Genomic DNA, 16,346 nt, shown 5'->3' on the forward strand with positions numbered 1-16,346 from the left:
CACAGCCAAAAATAAATAAATAAATAAATTTAAAAAAAAAAAAAAAAAAAAAAAAACATCAACAACCACATGTGACAACTGTAGAAAAAGCTGAATTGGCCTCTACTGGGAAATAAATCTACCATGCTTCATTGTAGAAAACTGTCTGCCCATCTTTCTCTTATACTAGACTTTGGGCTCCCTGAGAACAGGAATCACGTCATATGCATCTCCAGCAGCTATTTTTACAAAGGTTTATAGAGTTGAAACATGAAATACAAAGCCTTTAAACTCTATTCAGGAGACATTCTAGTTTGGAGAAATTTATTTTGATACCTTTATTTGAAAACCAAATAAAGGTAGTTTAACTAGTTCCTACATAAGCAGACGTTTGTTCAGTTCAGTGCCATTAGCACTGATGGGTTAAATGTCCAGGAAAAGGTCTCTGAAAAGTCTGTTTTTTGCATATAAGATTTATAATGTCCACATATGTGTGTCCATAGATGAAACTGAAGTTATCCACACCAGGCCAGTCAGGAATACAGGCATCTCACTGTAAAATAACTAAATGGTAATTCTTTGACTTCTAAAACTGCCTGCAAAATTGCTAGACACTCAGGCCCAAATCTCTCCCTCTGCTTCCTTGGGGATAAAGTAGTGGGGTCATGAGGTACTCTCTGATGCCTGGCATTGCCCCATGGAAGGCCCCTGCCCTTTGTGACTCATGACTACTCATCAGTTCTGTATTGTGAACTCTTGGCGTGGCCTGCCGTACCCTGCAGGAGCCATCCTGCCAACCTCTCCGGCTTTATAGGAGCCGCCCTCCCCTTGCCCTCTGCACTTGGGCACAATGGCCTCCTCACTGTTCCTGGAACATTCTAAACTCATAGCCCCACAAGCCATTCCCCCCTTGGGGCCTTTATAATAAGTTTTCCCTTTGTCTTGAAAGCTCTTTCTCTTAATCACTTCAGTGAAATGGGAAAGAGATGGAGAAAGCTAACAAAATTAGCCTTACATTGTGTATCATCTCTTCGGTCACACCCACCCACTGAGATAGCCATCATAGTCCTTGTCAGATAGAGACACACACAAAAAAAAATTGTAATGAGGAATTTAACAAAACAACTCAAAATAGAAACTAATTTTTTTCTTTTTTTAAGTAAGGGGGTCTTTTTCTCCCTGCATTTGGCAAAATACTCTTTAAGTCAGGGACATAAGAGTCTGTCTGTGCTATAAATTTCTTGACACCGGAAAGCCCATATTTGAAACGACTTCTGAAACTGGCATTCCAACATCACATTAAGTTAATAATATTAATTGATGATAATTGTCTATACTTGAACCTGGCTTAAAGGACAGAAAATCCAAAGCAGGAAAAAGTCCTGTTTAATCAAAAACTTATTTAATCATGTATATATGCTTAATTTAAAATGTAGATACATATTAATAATACCTACAGACTCACGCACAATTCATGCTATGGCAGATTTAACCAACCTAGACTGTCTGTAAGTTGAACAGGCGAGGTTCTCCCCAGTACAGCACAGCATATTGTTAAGAGGGCAAGGCTCAAGATCAGAAAAACAAGCATAAAGGACTAAGCTTACCATTTCCTAGTATGTTACACTAGATATTTAAGCCTCTGCTTCCTTATCTGTAACAGCAGTTTGAAAGTACTCCCCTTATGAGGTTGTTATAAAGATTGTATGAGATAATGTATATACAATGCTTAGCACAGTGCCTGGGATAGAGTACATACAAAATAAATATTACTATTAATATTCTTAAAGCTTTAAAAAGGGAGTTAATAGCCATCGTTTATATGAAGCTTGAAATAATGTAGCTCAGTGATTGATTTTAAAGATGAAACAATTAATATAACTAATTGTGCATATAATTTTTAAGTGATCACAAGAGAAAAGAACCATCATAAATAAGTCAAGTATACTTCTGTTTTCATTTATTCCCAAACGTAATGTTTTACTCAAGTGTGGCTTATGCCTTGATTGCCTCTTTTAGAAACAAGAAATGTTTGTTAAACCTCATTCTCCTCAAAACATCAAACAAAAAACTTCAATAGGCAAATAGAATTGAAAATGAATTTCCAGTTTAGAGATGGTGAACTAATCATATGCAGAACTACTCCTCCCTCTCAAAATCATTAAAATAGAGTAAATGAATTCTTCAAGGATATAAAGCCAACCAGCCAAAGAAAATGGGAGAGAAGGCAGAAACCACAAAATTTCAGAAGCTGGAAAACTGTTGAGCCAGAGTTACCTGATATAACAAGCACAGAAATGTTACTGCTTAGCGATTGGTGGAGGGGAAAGCAATATACACTGCAGAACCTCTAAAAGATGGTAAGTTAGTGACTACCTATACCTCTGGAAGTGGGGATAAGGTGGAATTAAGGACTAGTTGAATGTATATTTAAAATTCAGTTAGACAAAATGAGATCCCACTTCACACACACTAGAGTGGCTATAATGGAAAAGTCAGATAATAACAAGTATTGTCTAGAATGTGGAGAATCGGAACACTTGTACATTGCTGGTGATTATGTAAATGGTGCAGCCACTTTGGAAAACAGGCAAACAGTTCTTTAAAGTGTTAACTGCAGCGTTACCATGTGACCCAGCAATTCTACTCCTAGGTATATACCCAAGAGAAATAAAAACATGTCCATATAAAAACTTGTACATGATTATTCATAGCAGCATTATCTATAATAGCCAAAAAGTAGAAACAACCCCAAACCATGAACTGACAAACGAATAAATAAAATATGATATATCCATACAATGGAATTTTCTGGCAAAAAAAAAAAATGAAGTACTGATACATGCTACAACATGCATAGACCTTGAAAACATTATGCTGAATGAAAGAATTGAGTCACAAAATACCACATATTGTATGAATCCATTTACATGAAGTGTCCAGACTGGGCAGATCCATAGAAAAATAAAGTAGATTAGTGGTTGTCTAGGTCTGGGGTAGTGGGGGCAGTGGAGGATGAGAGGAATGGCGGGGCAGGTGACTGCTAAGGACTCAGGCTTGTTTATGAGTTGATGAAAACATTCTAAAATTGATGTGGTGCAATGGAATATTACTCAGCCATGAAAATGAAATGATGCCATTTGCAGCAACATGGATGAACCTAGAGATTATCATACTAAGTGAAGTAAGTCAGAAAGATAAAGACGAATACCATATGATATCACTTATATGTGGAATCTAAAATATGACACAAATGAATTTATTTATGAAAGATGCACAGACATAGAAAGCAAACTTATGGTTACCAAAGGGGAAAGGGGGTGGGGGAGGGATAAAGTAGGAGTTTGGGATTAGCAGATACAAACTATTATATATAAAATAGATAAATAACAAGGTCCTACTGTATAGTATAGGGAACTATATTCAATGTCCTGTAATAAACCATAATGGAAAAGAATATGAAAAAATATATATATGTAACTGAATCACTTTGCTGTACACCAGAAACTAACACAACATTGTAAATCAACTATACTTCAAATAAATAAATAAATTAAATGAAATTGATGTGGTGATGGTTGCACAACTCTGCGAATATAATAAAGACTATTGAATCATACACTTTAAATAGCTGAATTGTACAGTACATAGATATCTCAATAAAGCTGTTCCAAAAAACCCCCCAAAAACCCACACAACAGTTAGATCCTTGACGCATTTCTTCTTGCTCTCCACACAGTGGAGTAAACATACCTTTTCCACCACATAGAAGACTGGGGCAGGGGTGTCAAAGAGGTCTTTTTCTCTGGAGGAGGTATAAAAGAGAGGTACTCTGGACCATACAGTTGTAGACAGCAGGTAGGATTAAGCTAAAGTTTTGAACTGAATTTAGACCTTGGGCTTTCTTCGCCCATTGTCTCACAGAAGGCTGGCAAAAGTTTATTCTCCACACAGGAGTTCAGCAGATCTCTGGGAATTCTGACCAGCCCTAGTGAATAAGTCTGAAGATGTTGATATTTCTCCAACAGATATATCAGTAGGGCACCTCCAACAAAACCATTCCGCTAGTTTTGCTGCACAGAGGCGCAACACACTGAACTCATGCTCAGAGCTTCCAGTCAGTTTTTTGATGTCCCACTCTTAAACAGACAGCCAGGACAAACAGATATTTGCAGAAAGCCTTTAATGTAAAAGTACAGGCCTACAGAAAGGCCAGAAGAAAAGCAACTTGGCAGAAACAGAGACTACTAAGGAAGAAAGAAATGGCAAAATTTTTTAAAGGATTATATTAATATCAGAAATATATATGGATAAAGAAGATGTGTTTTACATATATATATATATAATATATATATATATATATATATATAATATAATATATATATAGGAATACTACTCAGCCATAAAAAAGAAAGAAATTTTGCCACTTGCAACAACATGGGTGGACTTGGCGGGTATTATGCTAAGTGAAATAAGTCAGACAGACAAAGGCAAATACTGTACAATATTACTTATATGTGGAATCTAAAAAATACAACAAACTAGTGAATATAACAAAAAAGAAGCAGATTCACAGATATATAGAACAAACTAGTGGTTACCAGTGGGGAGAAGGGTCGGGGGGGAAATACAGGAGTAGGGAATTAAGAGATACAAACTACTATGTATAAAATAAGCTGTATGGATATATTGTACAACATGGAGAACATAACCAAGATTTTATAATAACTATAAACGGAGTATAACCCTTAAAAATTGTGAATCACTATATTGTACACCTGTAACATTATATTGTACATCAACTATATTTCAATAAAAAAGAAATATATGAAAAGATATTGCATGCATGAAGCAAGAGCAGGATGCTATTTTTTAAACATTCAGATACATCCATACAGTGGAATACTATTAAGTGATAAAAAGGAGGAGCTCTCAAGCCACATAAAGATATGGACGAATCTTAAATGCATAATTACTAAATTAAAAAGCCAGTCTTTTTTTTTTTTTTTAAGGTACAATTACATTTATTTTTCTTACACAGTCTATGTCTGAGTCAGTCATCATGAAAGGTTACTGGAAAGTATACCTTCTATGGGGACTAGTTTAGTGATCAGAAAATTATGTGTTTCTTGCCAAATAGGCTTGCTCCTTCCTCCCTCCCTCCATCCCTCCCTCCTTTCCTTCCTTCCTACCTTTCTTCCTTCCTTTTGTTTCTTTCTTTATCAAAGCAATTCCCTCAAGTATTTCATAGTTTTCTAGACTGTGGACCTTTGCTCAGTACCAATTTCTATACCCCTAGTTCTTTTCATGGGTCTTTAGCCTGAAAAAGCCAGTCTTAAAAGGCTATATACTATATGATTACAATCATATGACATTCTGGAAAGGGCAAAACTGTAGAGATAGTTAAAAGATCAGTGGTTTCCAGGGGTTTGGAGAGAGTGATGAATATGTGTAGCACAGGGGATTTTTAGGGCAGTGAAACTATCCCATATGATATAGTAATGGTAGATATATGACATTGTGCATTTGTCAAACCCATAGAACTTTACTGAACCAAGAGTGAACCTTACTGTATGCAAATTTTAAAAAATTGTTTAGAAGGCCAGGGGATCTCAGAATGTATAAAGAATGTAACAAAAGAATCCAACTGCATTACAATTGTATGAAACAACCTCACATAAGGAAGTGGGGAAAAAGGAGTCTCCTTACTATTTTTGTCCCAGTATTCCAGACATTTGATCATGGAATTCTATTAATGTATAAAGTTAGAACACTTTTTCAAGTGACATCTCCAAGTAGATACCGAAATACTCTAATAAAAATGACAGGGGTAGTTACAATATGCTTCCTTTGACAAAGAAAGAAACCTGCTTTCTTCATAGGGTATCCTTAATTTCTGAGAACAAGTTAAGAAGTCCATTTTTTAAAAATTTTCATAAAATAGCTGTTGACAAAAAAGAAAAAAGACATTTAAACCATAACACAGGCCAGGCACTTACATATATGTTATCTTATTCAATTTTCCACAACCTTAAGAAATAGGAATTTCCATTCCCATTTTACAAAGAAACATTACATAAAGTCCTAGATCTCAGAGTATATAGTAGACTTTCAATGAGTTTACAGGAAGTAAATAAGAGAACAAATAATTTAAGCACAAGTCATGCATGGAAAACAAATAGTTTATTATACATTGCTAAGGGTGGAAATACATAATGAATTTAAGTATTGTTATTACAGAAATTTCAATTATTGTTTAATTTTCACTGAAATATTCAGATACGGTTTCAGTGAGAGGATAAGACTTGAGTTGGGCTTTGAAGTGTGGCTAGAAAATACATAACGGACATGGGGAGGAGGACATTTCAGGTGGAGGCAGCTAGAGGCAGCCAGGAACATGGTTGTGGAGAGAGTCAAGTGGATTGAAGCACTTTCCTAGGAGCCTTTCAACTCTAATTTAAAAAAAAAAAAACTACAATATATACAAGCTATGCAATCTATGTCTACTAATTTTATGGCTCTCTTAAAGCTAACATTTAACTTTCTTCAATATGTCAACAAACATGGAAACATTATCAGATAAATCATTAAGTCAAAAAATGTAAAAACAAGGAGACTGATGCAGATAAGTTGCTAAAATTTTCCAAGACAACACACATGGTAAGTGGCAGAGTTGGGGTATGAACAGATGTTTCTGGTTTCTGAGTTCTATATTCTTTTGACCTACATGGCTTGATTCCTCATGTACAAATGAGGAACTGAAGTCTGGAGAGGTTATATTACATAAAATTTCTTAGAGTTAATTCAGTGAGGTTTTCCTGTTCTGATTTCTCTAAAAATACAGATAGAATAACAGAATACAAAATATAAGTAGAACCCAGTTAATAGGCTCTGTCATACAGAAAAGGAGTCAAAAGCAGAGGAGCAGGTTAGGAAGATAATTTGTTTGATTTGTGTTGAATTTGAGTTGTTACTAGATAAGCTTTGGATGTCTAGGCACCCTTCTTAAAAAATCGTCCAAATTATGGGAAGAACCACTTGGAGTTTTGTCAGATCTTGTACAACTGTTTGTATATATGTTTGTTTATTCTAATCCCAAAGATTCTTTTTCTCCTCCAGTTATGCAACCAAGCTGTGAATCGCCCCTTTGACAGTTAGGTATTAGGTGTGTGCATTTCCTTGGCTTGATAGTTTAAACTACCCTCTAATCATTACCCTCTTTGAAGATTTAGACTTAAAAGAAGAGATATGATACTTCTTAGCCACTCCCACTCTGTGAGATATGCCTGGTTGTACCTTCACTCCTTTCTCTTCAGTTCAGTGGAAACCTGATGAAGACCAGGCCTAGAGCTTATCCAAACCTAGAGCTGACGAAGAAAGACCATCCTAACAGTACTGCAAAAGAATATTATATATCCTGCCCCTGACTTTTTGCAGGAACAGACTAAGAATCTCTCCCCTTTTTCATGAACATATTACCCACTTAATTTGAGTTGTTATATTTTTTAAAAACTGTAAAATTGAGTCTGTTTAGTCCTTTAAAAAGTTGACAAATTTCTCAGTAAAATATACATAAATATTTTCCAGAACGCTCTCATCTTAAGTACAACAATAATGCAAGAAGCAAGAAAACGAAAGTGATAAGAAATTAAGGTAGTATTCTCGTTACCTAAGTTTCTCAATGTGTTGAGAAAGCAAGCTAAGAATACTTCGACAAAATTATATTGAAAACTATATTTTCATGTTTAATGAAACATATTTGTAGGAGTGTTTGATTTATTCTTGAAATAACTTAAATTTTATATCTCCTTTGTTTCAAATTTCATCTTCATGCTATCCTTTGTCATTAGCTCACTTGACCATGAATTAATCAGGCTCTTTTCCTGTTGATATGTAGGAAAGAGGTTTTACAGTTGTAAGTTTTTACCATATTGACCTTTTTAGCCAATTTTCATCTTTCTATCATATTTTTAAAGTAAATGTGCAAATTAAGTATATAAATATTTCTTACTTATTATATATCTACTGTGCACAGAACTCACATTTCCTCATGGAAATTACTAAAGGAGAAATTTTCAAAATGCTAACTAGCGTCTATTAGTGTTCTTCCCATTAACAGGAACAGTTTGATAAATTTATCAAGATGTTTTTCATTCCAATAAGTAAATGATGGTATTTTATTCTACTCCCTACAAAGATGCACTATAAATTTAGTGAACTGAACAATTAACTTTGAACTTCTTGAGGGACTTGATAGCATCATCTAAACTTTCACAAGATAGACTATCTTCTTACCAGAGGAAATTAGTGAAAAATGTTTAAGTGTTATATTTCAGCATTCTGTACACCACAAAACATTTAGCCAAAAGAATACGAAGCCACTGAACTTGCAAGAAAAAGTGTGTAACAGCCATACGACCGTGTATTACCAGGATGCTCAGACATCCTGTTTTAGGACAGCACACTTATGGAGGGGAAAGTCACCTATTGATGAAAGTAAACTTGGAAGGATTTCTATTTCAGTATCCTTTCTTCTTCAAGTCTCCTGCTCCCTGCCCCCATCCCCTACCCAACTCTACTTCCCAATTACAGTAATTAAAAAAGGAGGACATATCCCAATGGAATGCTTCTTTTGTTTGAAACTTCCTTACCAGAAGTTTGTTCTTTTTTTAAAAAAAGATGTCACATTTATTGCTACAAAACTACTATGTACAAGTGCCATTTTCTGTAAAAGTGACACAAAATGTTTTTACATTTCTTACTGTTGGTAGAAAAGATTTGTCAATATCTATTAAAATTAAAAATAAACATGTCCTCCAACCTAGCAATCCTTCTCCTGGGAATCTGTCCCAAAGAAATAAACACATCAGTAGATAAAGACATATAAATATGTTTATTGTAGCATAATTTGTAGTGCCAGAAATGGAAACAAAATGAATGCTCAGAAGTTGGGGGATTGCTGAATACATAATGTTATATCTAAATCATAGAATATTGTGTTGCCATTAAAATATGAGTTCACATTATACCCAAGTGAATTGTTCCTCTGGGTATTGCTGGGTGAGAAAAGCAACATGCTTGAGAATATGGTCTCATTTTTAAAATTAATAATCAAAAAACCCTGTATTTGCATAGGTATATAAGTATATTATGAATAGTTTGCACAGAATTGGATAAATCAATAGAAAAAAATCGATGGATACATATTAGGCTATTAACACGGGCTACTATGGGAATGGGGTGTAAAGCGGCTCAAGAGGGGGGAGAGAGATATTTAAAAAAAAACTTCACTATGAAAACATGTATATGATCACATTTATGCATTATCTAAAATGTTATGTATATTTATATAAATGTATCAGTAAAGTAATGAACTTTTAAAAATAAAAAGCTTAGTCAATATTGCTTGAAATTTGCACAAATCTATAATAATTCATCAATGAAAACTAGAAGTCAAGACAAGAAGTAAATCATCTAAGGCAATTTGTTCTTACAGTGAAAAAGTATTCCTTAGTACATTATAACCAGACTGTAGTCTTAAAATGCCATTAAAAGTTAAAATCTCTGTATTTACATTATATAACATCTGGGAATATATAATAACTTCCATTTAATAATATTAACTGTTACTATTTATTGAGCACTTTGGTGGCAGGCACTGTGCAGATGCTTTACTGTATCAGTTCATTTCATCTATATGCTATAAAGACGACACTGTTTTCCTTATTTTGCAGTTGCTAAAACTGAGAAAATTAGAGAAGGTAGGTGGTCCTGGGTTACCCTAACAAGTGGCAGACCCAGGATTAAAACCCGGATTTGACTACCTCCAGAACCCATGCTCTTAACCACTATTCTATATGTGTTCCCCATTGTTCTGAAACCAGATTTCCTCTGTATTGTAACCCTTTCTTCTCCTGGAAAGGCTGTTGTAGTCATACCCCAATCTTCTTAGCTGATACAAGTCTGGTTGTAGGGCTTCTATGATATGCAGTATATCTGGAAAGAAGGAAGCCCCATCAAGAAAAATGCTATGATGAATGCTGCTTACCTAGTTTTGTTCACTATGCAACACTTTTTTTTTTTACTATCTAACACTGAGCATAAGTTTCTTAATTCAGAATTTTATGATAATGACAAAAACAACCAACCATTTATCAAACAATATCTGTTGAGAATCTACCATATACAAAGCATTATTCTAAGCATTATTGAGAATCGGTCCACATTCTATTATATACCAATATATACTACAAACTGTACAGAATTATGGTAAGGTCATTGTTTCATTTTGTTAATAAAAACCTAAGTGTGCACTAGCATTGTTCAAGGCACTGGTGGGTACCACAGTAAAAAAGACAAAGTCCTGTCTGTTATGAAGCTCAAATTCTAGTTGAGTTGGAGTCGGGTAGCGGGGGGTGGGGGGAATTAATCAAACACTGAAGAACATACCATGAAGAGATAAAAACATACGTGCCGGGAAGAGAATTAAACAGGATGAGGTAAATAGAGTGTTGCCGGGCGGGAGGGGGGGGGGTGTGTTCGACTGGGTGATCAGAAAAGGCTTCCCCAAGATCATGAAGAACAGATTTGTGGGTCAAGGCAAAATGTTTAGCAGTGGGAGGTCACTGGAGGTTTTAAGCAGGGGAAGACTGTGATCTAACTTGTGTTTTAAAAATATTACTTTAGGGGCTTCCCTGGTGGCGCAGTGGTTAAGAGTCCGCCTGCTAATGCAGGGGACACAGGTTCGAGCCCTGGTCTGGGAAGATCCCGCATGCCGCAGAGCAACCAAGCCCGTGCGCCACAACTACTGAGCCCGTGTGCCACAACTACTGAAGCCCATGCGCCTAGAGCCTGTGCTCTGCAACAAGAGAAGCCACCGTAGTGAGAAGCCCGTGCACCACAAAGAAGAGGAGCCCCCGCTCGCCACAACTAGAGAAAGCCCATGCGCAGCAACGAAGACCCAACACGGCCAAAAACAGAAAAATATAAAGCAACCTAAACATCAATCAGTAGCAAAACTGAAGAGTAGGTTGTATTTTATTCATACAGTGGAATACAATACACAGCAATTAAAATGAATAAACAAGATTTGTAAGAATCAACATGGATAGCTTTCAACAAAGTAATGTTCAGTCGAAAAAAAGAAGGTGCAGAATGATAGCTTTTATATAGATGTTTTAAGCATACAAACAATTCTATATTTTGTTTATAAACACATATATCGAGTAAAGGTATGAAAACAGCCTTGAAGGACAAACACCAAATTTAAGGTGGTGATTAGTTCTGGGCTATGGGGCTGAAGAAAGAAACAAAGATGACATCACAATACATGTAATACCTATTTTTATCATATTTGTAATGTCATTCATATGTAAAGACAAAATATTAATAACTTACTAATTCCAGGTGGTGAGTACACTAGCATTTGTTGTAAAATTCTTTGTATTTACTGAGTTTTAAATTTTTTTCAATAAAATCAAAAGTATTATCATGGCTGCTCTTAAAGAATGGATTGTAGAGAGGCAAGGGACCTTAACTTTTGCTTAGACCTTAACTGAACAAAGTTAAGGTCTAACTAAAACATGATGGTGGCTTGAACTGGGATTATAATAAAAGAAATGAAAATAAATAGAATAAACAGGTGATATTTTGGAGATGAAGTTTTAGAAGCTGCTGTTAAATTGAATATAAAGGTTAAGGGAAAGAAAGGAATGAAGGATGTCTCCTTTTTAAAAAAAAAAAAAAAAATTATTTATTTGGCTGCGCTGGGTCTTAGGTGCGGCATGTGGGATCTAGTTTCCTGACCAGGGCTCGAACCCGGGCCCCCTGCATTGGGAGCGTGGTGTCTTAACCGCTGGACCACCATGGAAGTCCCTGAAGGATGTCTCTTAATTTTAAGTCTGTTTTTGCATGTAGACTTACTTCCTACTTGGAGTTTAATTTTGTTGGGCAAAAACATAGATAGTATGAAACTACCTGTGCAGTTCCATTAAATATCACTTATAGTCACTTGAGATAGTTACTGGTTAATTATTTCAGGCATAAAGGTAAGAAAAGTATACTTCCACATTTTGTTGGGAGGTGCTCTACTCCCAAGTAATGCAAAGGCAGCACATTAACAGAACTTGGTTGGTACGTGCCATATGTCTAGCTAACTGTGCTTGTTGATTCCCTTGAGCTCAACCTTCCCTTCATTTGGACCAGAACTTCTCCCAAGTTGCCCAAGGCAGTAACTAGATCTTCTTCAGCTCTCTAGTTACCTGTGTTGTAGTGGCAGTACCAAAGAGTAGCTTAGGGGAAGCTTTTGAATTCCACCCCCAATCTATATCACTATTTCCCAAATAAACAGTGTGCTTGCTAGTCAAATACAGCTTTAAGACAAGTCTCCTAGTCACACTTTCAATGAAATTACAATCCTTAAGGCCCTCTCATACAGACATTCTGGAGCCAATGTGAGACTAAACAGTCCTGGGTTATTCTGGGATGTTGGTCAGAACACGGCATTTAGGCTAGAGATGGATCCTAGGGACAGAAGCTGTGATATTCACTTATGCCTTTAATCACTTTAGAAATTATCCATAAAGTTTGAGAAAGTTGATATGAAAACCCCTGGAGGTTTTACTTGAATGCCTCAGGAAAAACATATTTTGTGGTGGTAAAGGGTTCATGAACTTGGCAGTTGGGTTTACAAAGAGACACTTACTTTAATTTTCCAGTATCAGCCAGTATTGACATTTACCAGGAAAAGTTATCATCACATGAACTTGCATTGTTTGTTTATTCCTCCATTAGGATGTAAGTTCCATCTGGGCAGAAATTTTGTTGGTCTTGTTCACTTCTTTATTCAATAAGCATTAGTTGAATGAATTTGATAAATGAAAACAGGCAGCCTTACTTGGTGGTATGGTTGGCTTTATATATACAGATATGTTTTGCTTTCCTCATATGATGGACTTCACACCATTAGAAGTTCCTGCTATTGGCAATGAAATTATGACAAATAAGTATGAGGATGGAAACTATAATTGGTGAAAAAGTAATTGCAGATGGTTGTGGCATATGTTGTATAAATCACGGCTGTAGTGAATTACCACAAGCTTAATGGCCTACAGCAACACAAATTTATTATCTTACAGTTCTGGAAGTCAGAAGTCTGAGACGTCTTAGGCTTAAATCCTTCTAGAGGCCCTGGGGAGATTCTGTTTCCTTTCTTTCCCCAGCTTCCAGAGGCTGCCTGCATTTCTTGGCTCATAGATCCTTCCTCCACCTTCAAAGTACATCATTCCAACATTTGCTTCTAACCCTCATGTTTTATTTCTCTGGCTTTGACCTTCTTGCCTCCCTTTTAAAGGGAGGTTTGTGATTTCACTGGGTCCACCCAGATAATCCAGAATAATCTTCCCATCTCAATCCTTAATTACACTTGCAATGTCTCTTTTGACATGTAAGGTAACATATTCACAGGTTCTGGGGATTAGGATATCAAAATCTTAATTCTGTGTACCACAGCTACTTAGAAATCTTACTTGCATTGAAGTTTTCACTCTTTGCTCATTCACTGTGTTGTTGCTTCCGTGTAAAAAACTGAAAAATTTTGAAAAGTTTAGAGGCACACAGCAGAGTTTTACCCTGAATAAACAAAATTGGAAATTTATTTCCATCTCAACCAAGAAGGCCTGATTATTTTTTATGATAGATGGGAGCAGGGGGAACACTACTTCTTTTATCAATTATTTCAATAGATCGTAATATGACTTATAAACAATGATTTTCAAACAGTAAGACTAATCCTCACCTCACCCCCATTCCTCACCTTCCAAACGTACTGAAATCTGCTTTGCCGTTAAATTCAGATTGTGTTGAGCTTCAAAGCAGCAAACTTGGTAGGGCAGGCTCCTAGCTGAAGGATGTTGCCTTTAAACATTTTTATAGCTTTTTTTTTTTTTGGAATTGTCTTTAAAGACAGTTCACCAGACACACAGGAAAATGTGGCTCGTTATTTTAAGGTCACAAGGTACTTCGCCTACTCTGTCTTCTTCCCTTCCCCATTGTTTTAATCCACTTGCCTTCATCCTCAGTCTTTCCTCTGCTGATACTAGTGCCAGAAATCTGTGAGGTTGAGAGGAAGGCCTGGGGAGCCAGAGTGTGGCTGGGAAGGGGGCAGGGAGAGCTTCATGCAGAGCTCAAGAGGTAGCAGACTGCAATGTAAGTTTATTTGTGTAACCCAGCCGATTTCACACACTATTAAATAACAATATTTGATAATTTGCTAAGCATCAAAAAAATCATGTTGTTAAAATAAATCCCTATTGAGAACTGTCTATAACTTCATCTAAACTTTCTTTTTGTTCCCAACGTAAATATTATTTTAAATAAAAGGTATACTTAGTCAAACAGACTTTTAGATATACTATTTTTTGATGGGGGAAGTTGGGGCATTGGAGGAGAAACTAGAAGAAGTTTCCCCTGTACTGATTTTTTTTTCCAAAGAAGGTCTCAGTTTAGAGGCTTTCTTAGAATAGTTCTGTAATTCAAAGCTTTTCAACTCTGGCAATTAAAGTTTCCTATTTAGGTACATGGATAAATGAAGAAAATATTATTGATATTGGCATGATATAAAATATTTATACCATAGAATATAGGTTGCAAAGTGTTTTTGAATACTGGGGTTATTAAACGTAAGTACAGTTCACAAACTCTCTGCTCTTTTCAATTACTGAAGTTACAGAAGATCTGGCCTGTCAGATTCTTTCAGAGGTTCCATTCAGAAGAAAATAATTAAATATTTCTAACTACTACATATATTTTTTTCTTCATTTGACCAATTAAGGTTACTTTTCAATGAAATATGTCTGTAAGAGTAATTTAATAGTCATCAAAGGAAATGCAAAAAGTCCGACTTTAGAGTATAATCTGACATAGGAAAGTTTTTTTTTTTTCCTTATGGGACAGTCTTCCTCTATTTAACAAGACTGCCATTTGGCTTCCTCCTATGGTTCATCCCCTTGCTATAATCAGAATAAAAAGTTCTAAATTCTAAATCTATGCTGTCCGGTTTGTAGCCACTATCCACATGCTGCTATTGAGCACTTGAAAGGTGGCCAGTCTGAATTGAGATTGGCTGTAAGTGTAAAACACACATCGAATCTTAAAGACTTAGAATGAAAAACAATATATAAAGTATCTCAATAATTTCAAATTTATTAGATGTTGAAATAATATTTTGGATATATTAAGTTAATGAAATATATTAAAACAAATTTCACCTGTTTCTTTTTACATTTTTAATTTAGGTATTAGAAAATTAAAAATTTGCATATTTGGCTCACATTTGTAGCTCATGTTATATTTCTATTGGACAGCACTGTTCTAAATCATCAGGGCAGTATTTCCTCTTACAGGGTCCAAGATCAAAGACCTTCATTCCTAAATAGACATGTTTGAATGAGTTACAGTATATTTATGCATTAAAATATCTTTAATTCAAAACATTTTTAAAGCACTATCTAGTTAATCACTAGCTCTCTCTGGAAGAGTAGATAGATAGATATGTCCCCCATTTTCCAAGTGCATCTCCACAGAGCTTAAAATGACTGACAATTGTACCAGCTGTACAGGTGCTCTAAGTCTGTACCAGACTCAGTTACCCTTTCACTTTTACTTTTTTTGGGGATACATTCTTAGAGAAGCAATGGTCATTTTATTTTAAAAAATTCTGCCTAGAAATAAACAAATCATTGACCCTAGAAAAAAGGCTAGCAAATGGGAGCCTAGATGATGAGTCTCAACAGATGTTCCCTCAACCACAGTAAAAGAGAAGACAGAATCAATTGCTGAGATGTCAAAAGTATGATAACAGAAAAGCTATCAAAATTCTTACGAATTCCAAAGATCCACAAAAAAGAACTCTTTGAATTACATTTACAGAAGGGCAAGTTTTGTACTTGTTTGTTTTTTTCCCAAGTGGTGTAACCATCTATCTATCCATCCATCATCATCAAAATATCCCAAGAGGAACAGAAACCTGGCCTGTCTTTGAATAAGCTTCAAAAAGCTGTCCTTGGATTACAATAGTGGTGCTAGGGAGGAGGAACATAATTTTTGACATTTCTGCTTCTCAACAGAAATCCAAGAGAATGTTCAAAGGGCTCTTGAGTAACGAGAGTTGTCCCACAACTACTATGCCCCCTCATTTAAAACAAAATAATAATGAGTAATTTTATTGAGTCACTTCCACATTAACCAAAGACTTTTAGTCTAGATTTATATATGGTTCCCTTTTATTAGTGGTCTTTTTTTTAAAGTAAGATATAATTAACATATCATAAAATCCATTTAAAGTGTACAATTATATGATTTTTTAAAAT

Source organism: Balaenoptera borealis, assembly GCF_965194805.1.
Source record: "Balaenoptera borealis genome assembly, chromosome: 8".
Classification (NCBI taxonomy): Eukaryota; Metazoa; Chordata; class Mammalia; order Artiodactyla; family Balaenopteridae; genus Balaenoptera; species Balaenoptera borealis.